At 39.8% G+C, this 18860-nt stretch overlaps 1 protein-coding gene and 1 long non-coding RNA gene across 7 annotated transcripts in view; both read left to right on the plus strand.

Moving 5' to 3' along the window:
* AGAP1 (ArfGAP with GTPase domain, ankyrin repeat and PH domain 1) overlaps positions 1–18860 on the plus strand; it is a 361585-nt gene that overhangs the window by 268275 nt on the left and 74450 nt on the right. The gene's annotated exons all lie outside the window — the stretch shown is intronic.
* On the plus strand, positions 1780–17329 carry LOC118169943. The gene is made up of 2 exons (XR_004752385.1): positions 1780–5833; positions 12564–17329. It is a non-coding gene; the product is annotated as an uncharacterized LOC118169943 (long non-coding RNA).

Raw genomic sequence — 18860 nt, forward strand, 5'->3', positions numbered from 1 at the left:
GTTTAAAAAGGAAGAAGACAGATTCACTCAGTAGCCTATACATCATGTTAGAATTTGTATATTTTCTCAGTGTTATTAAATCTAGTGTTACCTCTTGTGCTTAGACACATCTTGTGCTCTAGAATCGTGAATGCTTCTGATGCCCCTTATTGTTTGAATATTCAGCTGCTCGGGGAAAGATTATGTTATTTGAGGATAAAAAGGAAAGGGGAGAGTTTAAATGTTTGGGTTCTTTTATAAGAACCAGAAAGCAAAAGCCAAAAAGAACTTCTTTTTTTTCCCTTAGTTTAGCTTACTATTTCCAACATGAGCACTGCTATAGCTGTTCAATGCCTTTCTGAAGGAGTAACAATGTGTACAGTGGCCAGATATGATATAAAACATGCTTGTATCTTTAGAAAAGAAGAAAAGAAACATGCTAGGATTCAGCCAAAAGAGCTCCAGAAAAAAAGATGAACAAGGGTAGTTGGAAAGCTCAGAAACTGGGGAGTCAACATATAAGGAGAGATGAAAAAGGGAGACAATGGAATAACCTTGTTGGAAAAAGGGAGTGTTAAGTAAGAAAAAGATGTGGTTGTAAGCATTGGAGAGTAAAATAAAATAAAATAAAAAACAGCTAAATCAGTATCAAAGAGTGTTGGAACAAGTTCTGAAAAAGGATGACAATTGCAGACAGCTGAAGAGGCATTAAAAATAGATGTGATAATAGTATACAACTGAGAAGGGGCATGTTAACTACTACTTAGTCATCCTTATTTTCCATTTATTTAATTTCCCAATTGCACTTCTATCACATACGGAATTTATTTCCTCAACTATCTATAAAAATCCTTTTTCTAAAAAAAAAAAAAAGCACATCAGCCTTTTTCATAATAGCTCCTGTTGTGTTCTCTTTGCAGTCATTTAACTACCTTTACTGTTAGTTTCCCCTAGTTATGGCCTGCAGCCAAATTTTATTTTAAACTTCCATTTTTAATTTATCCTTTTTTTAACAATCCCCTTTACACCACTTATTTTCATACCTCAATGGTGAGTTACAGAGGGGATTTTTCAGAGCCATTTGTCCACAAGTATTTTGTGGAAGTCAATATGAATCAAGACCAGCTGGGTATCAAAAGCCTTTGAAAATCTCTTTCTAAGTAGTTAATGCATGTATGTTTTCTTTCTCCTGGTGAGCTTATTTTCACAAGTCACTGGAGCCTGAGCCTGTGTGGTCCTGGTCTGCAGGGAGACTTTTGAAGCACAGCAAGCAGTCGGGGATTTGCAGTTGTTGTGCACCTTGCCCTGAAATCCCTCTTCTGATTGGAGTGGGGAGTATGGGGCTCCTTTATCTGTCTGTTTTCTCTTGCTCTTCTTCTCTTCCAGCATCTTAACATGCTGGTCTGAAATCATTTTACAATAACTTTACAAAACTGCCTCACTTCATATAAATGGGATAAACATGCTTTCAAAAGGGCAAGGACTAACTGATGAGCAGCACCAAATCTTACATGAGCAGTTCTTAAAAGTAGCCATGAGCACCGACATCTGCTTGTGCAGCCTTTCTATCTCGACATTAGCATGTTAGCTTTTGTTGACCTGCCCCATCATGCTGCATGTCTTCTGCCATGGGCACCCTTTGGGGTTCACAGTTGCCTGAGTGGTTTTAAGCTGTCTTGGGTGGGGCACAGCAGTTATTAAATTCTTTTATCTTTAAAATATCTCAGAGCACAACCCAGTGAAAAACGACTGATGGCCACAAGAACATAATTACAGCTGTACACACAGCCATGTTTGAGAGGAGCTCTGGGCACCTTCAACAGGTGACTAATCTTCCTGGCCTTTGAATTCTTAGCAAGGTTGAAGGAGATGGTTAGGACAGCCAGTCTTATCTGCCAACAGAGAAGGAGAAGCAATGACACCTGCTCGAGCTCCCTGCCCTTTGAGAAGAAGGGTGTCTCAGAAAAATGTGTACATGTTATAGATGTCCATAAAGTACTTTTCTATGAAGACGAACAAAGGAGGGAGAGGTTGGTTTGCTGTTGGTTTTTGTTTGTTTTTTTTGTTTGTTTGTTTTTTGTTTTTTGTTTTTTTTTTCAAATTCTGGCATGTGGGCTCTTGGAACCTTTGTTAGTGACAGTTCTTCCTTATTTTCTGGTGCTCGTGTTGATGCAGGCCAAGAGTCATGTTTGATAGACTTTGTCGTTGACCATAGTGGTAGCATTGGTCTCTCTGAGGTTGCTGTGATGCTGGGCAATGGGAATACTTCCAGTCCCTGGACAACCTGTGTCACAAGCCAGCCTGCTGCTAGGGCAGGGTAGTCAGATGCTTCAGGTTGTTAGATGTTTTTCTCCAAGGTGGGGAAAGTAACATTTTCATGACTGTCTTGTGATGTGAAGTAGTTTTCAGGTCACTAATTCAGGCTTTTCTCAGGAAAGGTCAAGTTTCTCTTCTCTTCCATGCTTATCTAGAAATCTGCCCAGTGACCTGACAGATTTCTTCTTTTCTTTTTTTTTTTTTTTTTTTCCTCCACACTTGCAGTAGGCATAGATTTAAACCTTCCTGGGTGTTTGTCTGGATTACTGTAGTTTTGCAGACTGATCCATATTAAACAGTATAAGGACAATGTTCTGAAAGATGCATGCTTAGCCTTGGCAACTCTGATCAAATTTCCGAGGTAAGGCGGATAGCTTAGTGAACATGGGGTACAGAAAGCTGTGTTGATAACTGTGGAAGATCTACATCTTCCTCCTTTCCTTCCTTCTGGAAATCCTAAGCTCACTGTGAATAGGAGGAGAAGGATTCTGCTGGTGTTACCTGCCTGGTGTTGTCAGGCAGTTATGGTGGGCCAGAATTAAATGACTTCAGGTAATTCTAGTTTTTATGTTGCTTTCCTTTGAGCCCAGGTATGTTCCAAGTGTCAGTTTTCAAACAGAACTTCAGGGTTCCTGCATTTCTGTCTGTAGCAAAGCTTCAGTGAGGTTCAGTCAGGTTCAAACCTGGTCTTCAGCAAACTGTAGCAATTTCGCTACATTTCTCAGTCTTTTTCTTCTTCTTGAACGTGCCTGCTTTGATCGTTGACCTCTGCCCAAGTATTCAAGTGTCGTGATGATGGACACTAGTGTGCCCAGGGTGGTATTAGTCAGCCACTGGAAGGACTGATGTTTGTCTCTTTTATATCCTTCCATAAAGATTATGCCGAATCTTTCTCCATGCTATCTGCAGATGCACAGCCCTCTCTTTCTAGGATTTATTATTTCACGTTACTTTATTTCTCTTCCTACTGGTTTTCTAGGAAGGAGCTTGTAGCAACAAGAATGCTAAAGCAGCTGTGCAGCAGTTGGGTGAAAATTAAAATTCAACTCTTATTTTGGAAAATCAGGTTCTTGTGAAATTTTCCCAAGTGCAATGAAACCCAGAGAGAAGGGTTTTTTATTTCTCTACACAAGACTTGTCACTGAAAAAAAATCCTCTGTTTTTGAGGGTAACAGCAGGAATGCTTACATTAGGCAAGGTGCCAGAAACCAACAGTGTTTTTCCCACCATGCTGTCTATACTTGCTCAGAGCAGGATTGTACAGTGCTGTGTTTCAAAGAGGAATAGCTGCTCAGAGCCTGATCTGTTTTGGTACCCTTGTGCTACCGCAGATATGGAACAGCCAGTGATAATAGGAACATTTTTCAGCTTGAAAACAAGTAGAAAAAATGAAAAGCTTTCCTGTAAGTACTCTTCACAGAAAGATAATTGCCAGTATTTTGTTTTTCTTACTCCCATTAGGATTTTTAAGACTTTATGGCTATGGCATCTTCAACCTGCCCGCTTTCAATCCATGTTGGAGCTGCAGAAAGCCCATTTCAAGAGCTATGGAAAGCTCAAGGCATGGTATCATCAAGTCTTGGATGATCAACACTTTGCAAATGTTTCCATGATTAGAGCTCTGGCCAATGGGGCCAACTTTTCAATCCATTATAGGAGCAGTCTAATTGTGTCCAGGTAGATGGGTGAACACGTTCCTTGAGTCAGACAGATCCAAATCAGCTGCACGTGCGGTGCTCTTAATTTATGTTCTTTCCCAGCAGTGTAGGCAAAGTAAGTATAGCTCGGTGTTCCCCTTTGTGCTGACATTGCCTGAGAAAAGAGGAATTGATGGTAGAGTAATAAATTTGATTAGTGGCTTGGTAAACTTTCCAAACTCTGTATTTTCTCTGCAAATCCATGTTCCACATTCTTCTTTATCCCTGGTTTCTAAAGAACATGTGAAGGACAAGGAGAATCCTTTTATGTTTCTTTTAAGAGCTATTTTCTTTACACAAAGATGGTTTGTTCTCTGCCCCTTGTAAAAGTGATTGTTTTTCCCAGTGTTTCTCTGATCCCTGCAGTCTAGCCCTATACCCTAGGTGTATACTTACTGGCTGGTAGCTTAGGATGAACCCAAGTTTACTGATAAATTGTGGATTTTGTTTTCCTATGGTAAACTAATATATGTATTTGTTGTGTTCTTCTCCACCATGTGTTATAACACTGAAGTCATTCTTGTTATCTGAATCTCAGGGAGCACTGAAAATGAAATAGTTGCATTTGAAATGAAAATATGTTTGTTTGTTTTCTGTGGCTGCAAAAATAGGGCTTAGTCAGACCTTTGTACTTTCAGCAATAAGCAAAAGACTTCACTGCTTTCATCTAGTGTGTCAGCTGAGTGGGGACTTGAGTCCAGGAGGGTGAGACAATGTGCAAAAAGCCAAGGGAGACAGCACTTTATTTCTAGGACGACTTGTCCTTTTTCAGGCATTCTAAAACCAGAACGGCAAAGCAAAATAGGGAAATGCAGGTCTTAGTGTTTGTGTCTGGAAACTGTATAACAGCTGAAAAATTGACATTTTGTGTAAATTGAAAGCAATATAGCAGTTAACTGACTGTGTAGTATATGATGCATGAAAAAAAAAATGTGCATTTTACCTGCAGCTTCTCACCCTAAGCTTTCTTTAGTCTAATCCTTCAAGCTTCCCCATGATTTACCTGCTGGTGTTATTTGTGGAACTGATTTAAATATGCTTGGCTCTGTAAACAGGTCAGTGCATAGTCTCCTCCAGACAATTTTAACGTACTTCCCTTGGGTGCAGAGTTCTATTCAGTGTGCTGTGGTTACACTGATCTAAATGGAAATACCTCTATCTGTGTATACAAAAGCGTTAGTTGGGAATTCTGGAAATTTAGTGGAGACACCTCTGCTGCATGGAACAGATGAAAACAATGAGCTGTAGTGTTTGTGGGAGAGTAGATCCTTCATTTGACAGCTGGACTTGGCATTGTTAATGCTAATACTTATTTTTAATCAATTGAATTAAGCACCATGACAAAGGAATATATATTTTACTTTGTGCTCTTTATTTTTATTTTTTCCTGGCTTTTTATGGTCTGGAAGAAACTTCTGACATTGTCAGAGGACAGCATGTTCAGAAACCTTTCCAGCACAAAAAGTTACAGCATCGTCACTCCCTGTTCTCTGGAAGGAAGATGTGAGATGTAGTATCTTAACCTGCAGCTGCAAGGAGGGCAAAGCTACTCACCTATTAAAGAGTTCGTAACCTTTGGAACAAATCTGTTAGATGGATTGCATTGCTTCAAGTAATGCTGCCACCAAAACTTCAAGTAAAAGCTCTTTCCAGTCTGTTAAAGGGTAATTAAGTATACTACTGAGGTTGTACAAGTAAATGCTTGTTGCCTTGTAGGAACTCCGCAAAAATTACTCCTGGTAATCTTGTCATCCTAGTTATTTTACCTGGTTCCTGTAAATTACATATCAATAATTACAACCCAGTGTGCAATAGGAGTAGATACAGAGGTGTTCATGGAAGTAAGAAGGAATGTTTTTGATATTTGTCTGGAGACACTGAGATGGCTAAACATGAAAATAAACTAAAACTTTACTGCTGTATGGCATTATGGGGGAGCTCTCACCTTTACTCTCCAAATATTCCAGTGGCCTACATGTGGACAGATGAATGTTAATTAAAGCTAGGTCAATTCAGAAGCTGTTAGTAAGGTAGCTGTCAGCCCATGCCAGCTGCACAGCCCCCCCACAGCACCTCACCTGAGTGCTCAGCCTCTGCTGGTAGCAGCAGCCCAGCCCAGGGTTAAGACTGGGCATAGCCCAGCAGAGGAGATGAGTTGTTCCTTGTTTCCATGCCTGTTTGTTTGCAGTTAAACTGCACTTAGTGATACCTTAACAAGATTTTATCCTCTCAAAAAACAACAATGACAAAAAAAAAAAAAATGCAGGCCCGTCATGCACGGGTGTAGTGGGTTTCAGTCCTGTTAGACAGTATTTATATGCATCTCATGATGCACGGTTGGTGAGAACAATTTGTTTCTATTTCTGGTCTCTTAAGTGCCTGAAGTTTATGAAGTAAATGTTGCATAGTTTTCAGAAAGAGCACTGTTCTGCAGTATTTGAAGTGAGATTGATACAAAAGGGGCATTTTGACTGCAATGTTGGTTATACTTAGTATTTAAAAAGAATGCAAAAGCAGCACAATGCATTTTCTTTCTCTGTCTACATGGGAACTTAATCAACAGGATGTGATCATATGTGTTGGCCATAATGCCAAAAGCTTGTTTTGATTTAAGCGTACGGCAACCCTCTCAGAGGTTACCACCCATTCAGTGTCAAAACATCCTTTAGTTGTAATTCCAGTGTTCATCAGTAACGTCATTCACTGCCTCGTAGGAGATACAGCACTGGACAATTGCTGTACACCTGAGAAACAGGAGGACAGAAATTAATAAAATCTAGACCGAATCTTCAGAGACTTACTTTCAACCAAGGCATAAAGGTCACTTGTTGGGAAACCTTCAGCCTTAGTCGTCACAGCCTATCTGACATGAAAGGTTTGCTGCTGAAAGACATTTATGTTGATGCTGAGGAGTGAAAGACAAGGGAGGTGAAGCTCATCTATTGTTTTAACCTACTTCATTGCAGGCTAAACAAGTTGAAAGATTCCTTCTTCTCTTTAAAACTGCTGCTAGCTCAGGGTCGGAAGAGGCTGCATGTTCCGCCTACCTGCTTGAAAGGAGAAGTGGCGCAGTGGTGGTCAGCAGAAAAGAGGATTCTGGAAAGGATGAGGCCCAGAATGAACTGGTGGAGGTTGTATGCACTAGTGTATCTGGATATCTGGAGACAGATAAAGCTTATTTTTTTCCTACTTTTCAATGAAAAATCAGTGTCGTAGGTATGCTACGTTGTGATGACAGAGGTATCCTTACACTGTGTATCCTCAGTGTAAGTGCTGCACTGTGTTATGGCTTGGTGTCTCTGGAAAAGGAGAAGTTTTAAGTAGCTTTATAAGTGAAAGAAACCAAGTGACACCTTAGTGTCACTACCTGACTTCAGGTAATGAGTGTCTCTCCTAGACCTACTCTGTCAGCCTGAGATGGAGATCTTGATTAGGAAAAGGGTTCCTGATGTTCACAAGATGGTGTTTTACAATATGCCAATAAGTACTTGTAAGATATTAATACTGCTCCAGAAGTTAGTCCCATTTTGTTACTGAAGTGTTTATTCTAAAAGCTATTTGCCTATTTTTCCAGAGAGTAAGACTATGTAATTTCATTATGAATCTATATACCTAAGTTAAAATTCCTAAAAAAATATAAACCAAGATGATTATGCATTAGGAAGGTATAGTAAATGGGGGGAGGGAAAAAAAAAGGGGAGGGGGGTCATTGTATTAAATATAAATTAGCTCCAGCTCACTACATACATGAAGTCTTGAGTCAAGGTGTCTCAATTTAACTGAACAAGCTATTTTGATATGGAAGAAAGATTTATTTTATGAAAAATTCCTTGTCCTCAGCTTTCTGTGCGTTTGGGTTCATCAGCTTGTTTGGAAGTCCTAAGCAATTTCATTCAGAGGACCTTAAGCAGCTAAAGCAGAACTACTGTCTGTGCTAGATCATACAAATATAATAAATACCTGAAGGTCTATTAAAATGAAGATTACAGCCCCCCCCCCAGGATGTCCCCAAACTGCATGCTGCCATGGAAGGTATATCAGGGTGCATATTACTGTATATGTGCTGTTCTTTTCTGTAGGTATCCCCTACTAGTTGCTGATTAAAGCACAGCAGACTACATGGACCTCATGCTGTGATCTGTGGTGGCCCTTAGTGTGCTCTGCTTCCCCACAGCATTCTTTGTTAAACTGAAGTTTGCTCTAGAAGGCACAGGGTATATTACAGGCATGCTTTTTTGTTTATAGCATGTTACATGAAATTAGTGACAATGGCTTGATTGTGGAGGTTGGCCATGTATATCTCAAACCTGGAATTCAAGGGGGAATGTAGTCAGTGCATCCAACCTAGCCCTAGATGTATGAAACATGCTCTTGGCATTATGTTGCAAAGAACTAGGAATCAAGGAGCACACACAAAACAGAATCTAAGATTCAGATGTTAGTCATCTGTTAAATAATAAATAGAACTAAGTAAAACTAATAGAACTAAAACACAGGTGATTTAGTCAGTTATGGATAAGCACTGAGGAATATACAGTGCTACTCAGCATACTGGTAGGGCTAAGACCTGGTCTGAGCATTGAGTGCCCTCAAGTACACCTTGTATATTCAGCCTCCTCACGCTAGGCCTGAGGAACAGCAGTGGGACGTGAAGCGTCTCTCACTTCTGTGCAGTAACAGATGTCAGTCTCCACGCACGGTGATTTTCAGGGGTAGGTTGGGGTGAGCTGGGTATATTCAACCTGCCCTGGACCCCGTCTCGCAGTGGCAGCTCTGTGTGGTCACAATTGTTGTGTGCCCCTGGTTCTTGCGCTGCCATGGAGTGTGTCATTGCCGTGCGTTGGTGCAGCACAACGTGCTGGGCCGTGTGCAGCCTGGTATCACATCTTGCCCTCGGGAGGAGTCTCCAAATGGTGCGTGTTGGAAAGGTACAAACCAGGACTGGATGGTGGGTTCCTGAAAGCGAGATGCCAGGCAGGAGCTGTGGTGCGGGATTTGCTCTGCTGTAGACACAGATTGTCGTGCAGTCACAGCAGCCTTAACCATTTGGAAAAAAGCAGAAACTGGAGCAATTCCAGTTTCTATGCTGTGTGGTGTTAGTGTCACACATTTATTTGCAAGACAACCCTTAACGGTAATGTAGACCTCCTTTTATTTCTAGCTCCTGACCGGTCAGTCATTTCAAACCCGTGTTGTTTTTTCAAGTTTTAATTAAATGTTTGCCTTATATTAGCTGTCAAACTCTGTGAGCAAGCGCTTTCTTTCCATCTGTAGTCTATAGTGCAGATACACATGCTGTGCATGAGATGTTAGCAGTTAGCTTGCTGCATGTTTGTTTTATACTCCGTGCTTTAATCTACTGTTTTCAGTCCCTCCACCTTTCTCTTTATAGAGATAGGCTACTTCTGAGAGATGTTATGCATTGCATGTAGTGTGCAACTCCAGTGAAAGGAGTAGGTAAAAAGAAAACTTCAACAGACCTCATCATTGACATTTTCCACCACTTCCCCCCACCCCCCAAAAAAAAATTTAATAAAGGTTTCTTTTGTGAGTGTGAGATGGAGGAAATTGGCCGTTTGTCTGTGAGGTAATAGGCTTTGGTGTAATATGAAAATCTATCAAATGATTAAATTCAATGACATTAAATCACAATTCATGAAAGGAGAATACTGCACAGTTTAATTCTATTTAATTTTTGAGGGGAAAAAAAAGCAAAAAAAAAAAAGTTTGAGTTTCTCTTAAGCTGATTTCTCTGTGCTCTTTCTTAAAAGTGCCTTTCTAGTTGCCACACAGTGATGTGATCATTATCTGTCACCTCGTCGCCTTGCTGCCTCAACACGCAGTAAAATACAAAAAAAAAAAAAAAAAAAAAAAAGACCAGAGGAGCTTGTGAAGTATGACTTCCTATCCCAAGACTCATTGCCTGCGATTCGTACCGCTTGACAGTAATGATCTTATTACAGTACTCTGGACCTTGAAGAGATTTCATGAGGAGAGTGAAAGGACGTGCCTCCATGTAATCAAGTGGCGCTGAATATTCCACGCGTTTTTGATCACACACTGATTGGGCACAGTTTTAGCCCATCTTCTAGTCAATTATGCATGGCCCCTTGTGCTCCTGTGATAGTCAGAAACATTGATAGCTGTTGTCTGGGCTTTGGCAGCCAGCCAGTGGTTTGAAGTGCCTTACGCACAGTCATTCCACGATAAGTGCTTTTTAGTTGGAATTGATTACCTTTCTTTAGGTTTTGCTTAATAGCAAAACTGTATTGGAGAGGGCTTCAGGTGAAAAATGGACATATTAGCCATTTAGAGTATCTGAACTCCTAGTCAATTTTTAGCTTTCCCCTGTTTCCATCTAATTTATATTTAATGATGTAACGTTTGATAATGTTTAAGATATTTCATTTCAGTTGCTGCTGAGCACACATGTTGAGCACATGTTAAATTATAGTGTATCAATTTTCAGGTTTTCTAAATTAATCCAGTTTAACCTTCAGACTGCAAGAACGTGTCTTTTTTGGTGCCTGTTCTAGCGAGCATTGGGTTTGTCTGCAAATGGCACAAAGATGACATTACTAAGCAGAGCGAGTGCTGTTTCAAATCCCGTAATGAGGATAAATCTGCATGCTTTAAAAGAAGCAAGGGAAGGGGTCGGTAGCTGGGTGCTTGGTTTACATTTCCTTGTCTTAGAGGCTGATTAGGCTTCCATTAATTTCTTGCCTATTAAAATGTCACATCTTTCTTAATTCAGATTCCTCCTAAAATGAGAAGACAATCCTGAAAGACGTGCATATCTAACACAAAGCACCATATAACAAAATATTTAGTTCTAAGTGATGGTTATTGTTCCACTACCACAAATCTGTTCTCATATTTGAATATCATACAACATGTCATGTTTTAATTCAGGGAATAAGGTAAGAAGAATGCTTTATGCCAGGACTCTTTGCCCAGTAGCAACCTCGTGTCTGCACACGTGATGCTCAGAGAGAGCAAGAACTTTAAAGCAGGCTGAAGCACGACATCGCATCAGCCATGTGTCCGACAGAGCTCACATTTCTCTGGGTTGGTATTTGCTAGTCATGCTGTGGCTATCAGTGAAAAGAGCCAGTTGAAGTACTTTGGTGGCATCCCAAATTTCTTTTTCTGCATGTCAGCATAATTATGCCCTACCTGTCTACTGCTCGCTGAAATAATGGAGCAGTCCTGCAAAAGGCGTTGCAGGCTTTCAGCCTTTTCTGTCGCTGTTTCTGCCTCTAAACATCTCCCGCAAGGGACTGCTTCATTCTGAGGTCCAACAGAATTTACAGCATGGCCTCAGCAGGTGAGATTGGAACAAAAGCTCAGTGCTCCTTAAACTTGCAAGTGATGTTCCTTATTGACCCTCGCCCTCTTTTATTGCTTCCCTTTTAATTGAATTATTGTTCAGTGTTTGTTTTTTTTTCTGTTAGTGGTAAAACTAATCCTATGCTGGCCAATCTTACCCCTTTAAAAGCAGCTTTAAAAGATTTTGGTTTCCTCTGTTCTTTAATATCAGTTTTGACTTCGTATTTAAGGGTCAAACCAGGATTAATAGTAAAAATAAAACATTCTTGGTGGCTTCTTGCTCTTTTAAATATAGCTATTCAGTTTTCTCCCACTGACTTTGGGTTCAGCTGATGTCTGAAACTCCATATTCTGGTTTGGGGGGGATTTGTGTGTTATTTTGTACTAACGTTTTACTACTACTAGGCAACCCACAAGAGCCATGAGAATCTTCTTCCCCTTCTCCTTTGGAAAAGAAATCAGCCTTCTAAATCTGTGTGTTTGGTGACTTCTGTGTGCTTGACCCCTGTGCCAGCAACCAGCAGAGAGATATTAGCCTGCGCAAACCTTGACTTGCCTAGAGGAGGAGGACCTTAAATGATGAACGTTTAGAAGCTCCAAATCTTTGTCCCTAATGACTTTATTTAATTGGTAAGACTCAGTTTGTGCCTGCTACCAACTTTATCTATGGGAAAAAGTACTTTCTCTAGAGGACAGTTTTCTAAGGACTGGGAGAAGCATCTCATAATCCGTTTAACACCATGGTATACGCAGTGACATCAGCAGTTTGGTGAGGCTGATTTCCATTGAATGGGATTGTGAAATGTGTGAAAAATCTGTTTTAAAGGAAAAAAGAGTAAAATGGAAGGCAACCATGTGTTGATACTTTCCGGCAGGCTTGTGTTTCCAGGGTACATCCCAGGGAAGGCTATGTTTGACGCTTGCTGGCATAAAGCTTGTCAGCCTCTACCGCCACATACACATCTTCTTCATTGGTATTTTCTAACTGATACGGCATTGACTTGACTTTGACTTCCCTTTTGCCTCCTTCCCCAGTGCTTTGAATCTGTCTTTTTAATCTGGGGAGGAAGTGCTGCAGTTCGTGGTGATGGATTACAAAGCCAGGCTGGAGTATTTCTGACTCTGCTTCATTTGACAAGGAATTGGCAGCTATCTCTGAGCTCCCTTTTTATTTCTTCTTCCCAAAGCTCCTCCTCTTGGGGCTTCAGTGGTTGTGTGCGCAGTATGCAATTGTCATGCAAGGTGGTATTTCAAGGGGGAAGAACAGATGTTTTAGTTTCTAAATTATTATTTAAAAATTGCTAGTGACGGTAACTGGTTTGTAGTTACCCTAAATTGTCCCAAATGCTGATGCTTTTCAGCCAAGGTAATACCTTGTAGTGATAAACAAAACACCAAAGTGAACATGCCTATTTCAAGACAACCTGAATGCTTTAAGCAACATATTTATACATAAAAGTACAGTTCATGATTTACTTAACCTTAAAACTGAAAGCTATCCTATTACTTTGGGCTTAATATCATCATTGTCAGACACATAATTACTTTGTGGTTGGATGGCTGCCAGTCAGTAGGCTGTGAATGGGGAGTTATAAATAACTTTTTTTGAAAAACCAATTCAGATTTTATGGTGAGACATGCTGTTTATCACATGAATGTTGCAGTCTGAGCTTAGAAAGGTGGATTTAGTGAAGGAAATCATACAGTACTTATCCAGTGACCGATACATGTCTTTCTGTTCATTAATGTTCATTTTTGCAGGCTCTGTAGATGTCTCACAGCCCGTACTGTTAATTTACTTTTTTTTTTTTTCTCAGCACTCTTTATTTGGATCTTGTTTGGTTGAAGGATACGCTGAGTTTCAAATTCTAAAAGGAAAAAAAAAATGAGTAGGAAATCATCAAATGTATTTTCCGTTCCCAGTAACTCATTACCTTAGTCTCACAGTGCACTCTTGCCATGTGTCTTCCTCAGTTGCAGAGGAATGTGGGAGGTTGTTTCTAACATGACTTTACACAACTGGAAGAATCAGCTATCACCTGTAAGAGAATTTTATAGTCTGATTTTCTTATTTCAACTTCAGCTGCAAGTTCCTGACTTTTTCTTATGTGAAGAGGAGGTGCTCTAGGTGTGGTGCTGATGTTCCAGCATGTGCAATGTAACCCAGCCACATGAGCTTCCTTCTCTGCCTAGGGCCAAAGATGTTGTGCAGTCAAAACTCGGTGTATAGGCACCTGTAAAACCGTATATAAAATAGTTGGGTAATCATGGGATTTTGAGGGGAATATACCTTTTAGAAAAGGCATTGTTGAAATTCAAATCTGTTTCAATACATATTATTTCTGTAGGTGGAGTCTCAGATGAGAGATTCCACAGAAATACTGTGAATAATTGTGTATGTTTTTGTCCATAGAGTCTAAAGCTACAGATGCTAGCAAATTCAACTGTGAAGCAAATTCCTGGTTTCTAGTTTTTTTGCTTTGAGCTAACTTGATTTCCTCCTGTTTATGACAAAACACATACATTAACTCTCCAGTGCTGAGTTTTTGGTGTAAGATACAATCATCTAAATTGATCCTTGTCAAGTATGAAACTTGTAAGTTTTACTCAGAAGTAAAATATATGTCAGTGAGATTTAAACTAAGCACTCATCTACTCATGGTAGGTAGTCCATAATCAAGCTCTTTAAAATGTTACCAAGGATTCCTGAGGAATTATTTACAGAAAATCCACACTTGCTAGGCAGCATACCCAAGGTCCATAGAGTACACGAGGCCTCAATATTTAATTAAATTGGAACAAACCTTGTTGTAATAACATGGATTAATATGTACTTAATGTAATTAATAGTAAGTTAAAAAGTAAATTAATGCTTAAACCAGATGATATAAAAAATCTGTTGTGAGGATCCATAGTGATTATTAGCAGAATGTGAAAATAGATGCATTTTTAATTATTTGTCTACTATTTATGATTTCTCACAAACTGTTTGTATACCATAAGATACCATTTGCCAACAAAACTCTCATTAATAATGAGGTCACTGTTGCTTATAGATAACATTTTGATTCACTGATGCTGAGTGAGAAGGTAGAATGTGGTAGCAGACTTTGTGCCCTATGAAGGAATGGGATATGCCTGAATTCTGGAGAGTTATTTCATTGCAGAAGTGAAAGTTTGGGCTTCAACTTGTGTGCTGCTCTTAAAGACAAAAAAAAATAATAAAAAAAAAAAACTGGACTAGTAAGTAGAGCAGGAGAAGTCTGTAAAGTCACTGTATTGTTTACTCAGTCAAGGCCTGTTAGAGGAGATGGTGTTTTTACTCCAGGATCAGTGAGGTTTGGGACCTGCGCTGTTTTGTGGATATGTGGTTGTGAGCTATGGCTGACATTCCTGAGGGCAGGTCATCTTCAGATCTGCTGCTGCAAATTGTACCAAAGATCTCCAGTGCAATGTTCTAGTTTATTGCTGGCTAAAGGGTACAAAATACGTTCCGAGCCATCACTTACTGTACTGTGGCATGGAAAAGCAGATATAGAGGAGATTGGAATTAGGGTTTTGCTTTTTTCTTAACCATATCAATAACCGCCTTTAGTAATAAAAATTTCAATATAGTTGTCAGGATTTTTTCTTTTCTATATTTTATGAATGCTATTAAAAAGCCATTCTCCAGTAAACAGCTGATGACACTCAGAAAATATTTGCAAATAATCTATTAATAATGAACTCTTTATTCTCTTTCTGATGTACTTTTAATTCTTTGCTGGGAGAATTTTTTCCAGAGGCACTTGCAGTATTAGACTGCTGCTTCTCTGCCTGCAAGATACCAGCACAGCTTCTTCACCAGCTGGTTGGTATCACAGCTGGCTGCGTGATGCTTTCAGCCCATAAAGGCAGGGGTAGATGGACTCCAATGGAAATGTTCATTTCATACAGGTGATCCCCACCATGAAGCCTGATAGCAAAGAAGTATAGAAAATAGGATGTAAAGGCAACTTCGCTTCTCAAAAATGATTTTCAGAGATTTTCACCTGTCACTACAACTCCCCAAGCAGAAGAGGGAGTGTGACCTTGTCACGCTACTCATCCTCTACATTCTGTCTCAAGTGAATACAGCCCTTGTGTAAACCCTACTTTGTGGTTAATCGAAGTATTTCACCATCTGCAATTCCTTCTACTAATGAAGAGGAAGAAGTTTCTTTTTTGCCAGAAATATTTCTTCTAGGCTTTTTCTTCCTCCACAACCTTTAACTGGCGTAGATGTTCTGGTTACATACCATCAGGTCCCATAATTTGTCATAATGCTACTCAATGGCTCATCTAAAAAATTTAAAGGGATGTAGTCAAGGTTGTTAGGCCCCAAGTTTAACCTGCAATACTTTTGGAAAAAAAAAAAAAAAAAAAAAAGATTGACATAAACTGTCCCCCAGAGCCTGAGCATTTCCACTGCATCCAAAAAGGAAGCGGCAGCTGGGAAAAAATCCAAAATGATTTTTTGAGCAACACAGAAGCCGAAAGGTTGGTCTCTTTGAGGCTTTGCTTGTGAAAATTGTTCTGTGCTTTGGTCCTGCTTGTAGGAAGACATTGAATATACAAGAAACTTACTTTACAGTGAGTGAAGAGGACAGGATTTGTTGGAGTGAAGGAGGTTGCAAAGACCCTGCGAGGTACAGAGGAGTTTTGTCTTTTCAAGGGCAGCTGCCCTGTTCAAATCCTGGGAGTTGTTGCTTCCTAGCTCTTACAGTCCCTGCCACATACACCATTTTTCAGAGCTTTGTAGTTCTGCCCTAACATATCAACCAGTGCAGGACGCTGAAGCCTGAGTTCTTGATCGACAAATCCAAAATGAACATTTGCTACTTGTGTATCGGGGGAGGAGATCGAGATTATTATCTGCAAATAAAAGGAACTGTCAAATGCTGTGGAGTCTCCTTAATGGCAATTCAAGTAAGAAGCCCAACTTCTTTTGCAAGAGGACAGAAGGAATGGACTAGGTTAAAATAAGCACTGTGAAAAGGATGAGAGTTTTTCAAGGAAAATTTTCAATCCCTGTTTAATATCTGAGCTGTATGTTTCTGGGGGTAGGTTTCCTCATTTCCCCTCCTGGTTCTGGGTGAGCAAGCAGTCCTCAACTTGTGCATAAATGCACATATGCACAATAAAAGGAAGAATCTGCTAGTCCAACAACCCTTATTATATTTGATTGCACAGTATTCTGACAGTAATCTTGTACTATTATGTGTCATGTTTTTTCTGTGCTATCAATTACTATGACTACCTGCATGTCAACTCCATGCAGAAGGTGGAGAGCCTCTGCTTTCTTTTAGAGGACTGATTGATGGTTTAGAAGAATACAGTGGGGTCGTGTTAATACCTTATGATGCCTGGGAGGTACAGAGTACAAAACAATGTTGTTAGTCCCACCTGGGCAATAAGGCATGTGCTTAAAGTTGAGATTGTGTAGTACAAGACAAGTCTAATTCTGCCTTGAACTAACACAGCACAGTTCTCAATTCGTGTGCGTGTATATATATTATATATGCACAGATTTTCGGCTTTTAAATGGCTTGTTCTTTATAACCACGATCAATAGTAAGATAATTTATGTGGGAGGAAAGGTTAAACATAATTATGTGAATAATCTGAAGATGCTTAGGAAATACTTTTTTTTTTTTTAGGTGCAAAAACCATATGGTTTCTCCACTCAAAAGAATGCTTGTGTCTTAAATAATATGATTAAGAGTGGAAGTGAAGGAAACAATTCAGGAAAGTGTGAACTGGAAGGATAGTGAACATGATAGCAGTGAATATGAATCAGTAGATAGACAATGATAATTGTTGATAAAGAAAATAAAAGCTGTTAGAAAAAATTGATGGTCTGTAGAATGTGAGGTCTTATAAGGATGGCAAAAGGAATTTAAATTCATTGGCAACAAATTATAGGCATGGTATAAATGAAATGCTTGACAAAGGAATATAATACCAAGTCCTGAATTTAAAAAGAAAAAGCAATAAAATTTGTATTTATAAGAAGTAATTTTAATTTTATTTTACCGTAAGTTTCTACTTCTCATAAGCAGCTAAGCAACTGCTAAGCACCATCTACAGTACTTATTTATTTGTGTATTTATTTATGTTACATCTGCACAAACGCATTAGTTGTGCTCAGGAGTATTGCAGAGTTGGCTTAGAAGCTTTCTAATCATCATTTAATTTTTAAGGGGTCTTATAGCAGTGAGAACGGTTTAGAAAAAATAGAAAAAAAAATGGATATTGTGCTTATATCTGAAAAGAAGAAAGGGATGCTGAAGAATCTGTGTATTATTTAACCTCATACTGATCCTGAGCAAAATCATGGGAAGGCTGATACGTGATATAATCGGAAATAATTTCCAGTGAGGGACTAAGTACTGAACAGAGTTATCTAAATTTCTTACAGGAGACTGTGAAGTGATAACAAGCTGAGCAGTTTTTAATGCTGTGTTGTCACAAATATCTTTGAAGAACAAATACTCTGAGTTATAACTTAAATTGAAAGGATCAAAATGGTTAACCATTCATAAGAAGGACCTGTAAAGGTATCCATCTCCCAGACACAGGGAAGAGTTGACTTGGGTTTTGTTTTCAGCCAAATGCTGCTCGCTGTTAGGGGTGATTTTTCTCCTCTTCCAGTTACGTTAGTCATTTCCATACTCCATCCTCTTTTCTCCTGTCAGCAAGCCTGCAGCCTGTAATGTTTTACCTCTTTGGGGATCTTTTAGGCCTTTTGGAGAAAATTCTTGTTGCTTTTCCTGCTTTGTCAAGTGCCCTTCTCCTCTTGGCTGTGTTCTCTGAACAATCTCATGTGGACTCCTGCAAACGGATCCTTTGTCATTCTGTAGCTGACTCGGAGGCGTTCATCTGCACGTGGCTTTGTATTCTCCATCCAAACAGGACACTGGGTGCACACGTCCTCATGAGGCTAACCTTGAGGTCCTCATTGACCTTCCATGTCACTGTGACTGGGGAAAAGTGTCATTTTTAGGTCTTGCAGTACGTGCTCTGGGCTTCATCTCCATTTGTCGGTTGTGTTGTGAGCATGGTGCCTTACCCCCAGTGTTGTCGCCTGTCTTGGTTGTTCAGCTAAGACAGGTTCACACTTTCACAACCCTATATCTCAATTGCTGCAGCCCTGATGAAGGTGGACACAAGGACTGCTCCCTTGGCCTGTCCCCTTCCCATGGCATCCTTCCCAGCAGCTTCCTCTGCTACATCGCAACAGAAGATGAGCTGCTGCTTTTTGCTCTTAAGACCCTTTGCAGCATCCACCCTGATTCACCATATTGGTGTCTGCCTCATGTGAACCTCAGCATCTGTTTGTTAAAATTTTGTTCTCTTTTATGTGTTGAGTGCAGATGATCCAAATAGATTACTGTAGGGTTGCTGCAGCCTACAAATATGTACGAAATGGCAACGTGCTGTACGACGTCAAGGCCTGCATAACCAAGTACAAGAGAACTGAGTGAAAACTCCACTTGTCTTTGTAAGCTGTAATCTAAA

The sequence above is a fragment of the Oxyura jamaicensis genome, chromosome 7 (assembly GCF_011077185.1).
Source record: "Oxyura jamaicensis isolate SHBP4307 breed ruddy duck chromosome 7, BPBGC_Ojam_1.0, whole genome shotgun sequence".
Taxonomy (NCBI): Eukaryota; Metazoa; Chordata; class Aves; order Anseriformes; family Anatidae; genus Oxyura; species Oxyura jamaicensis.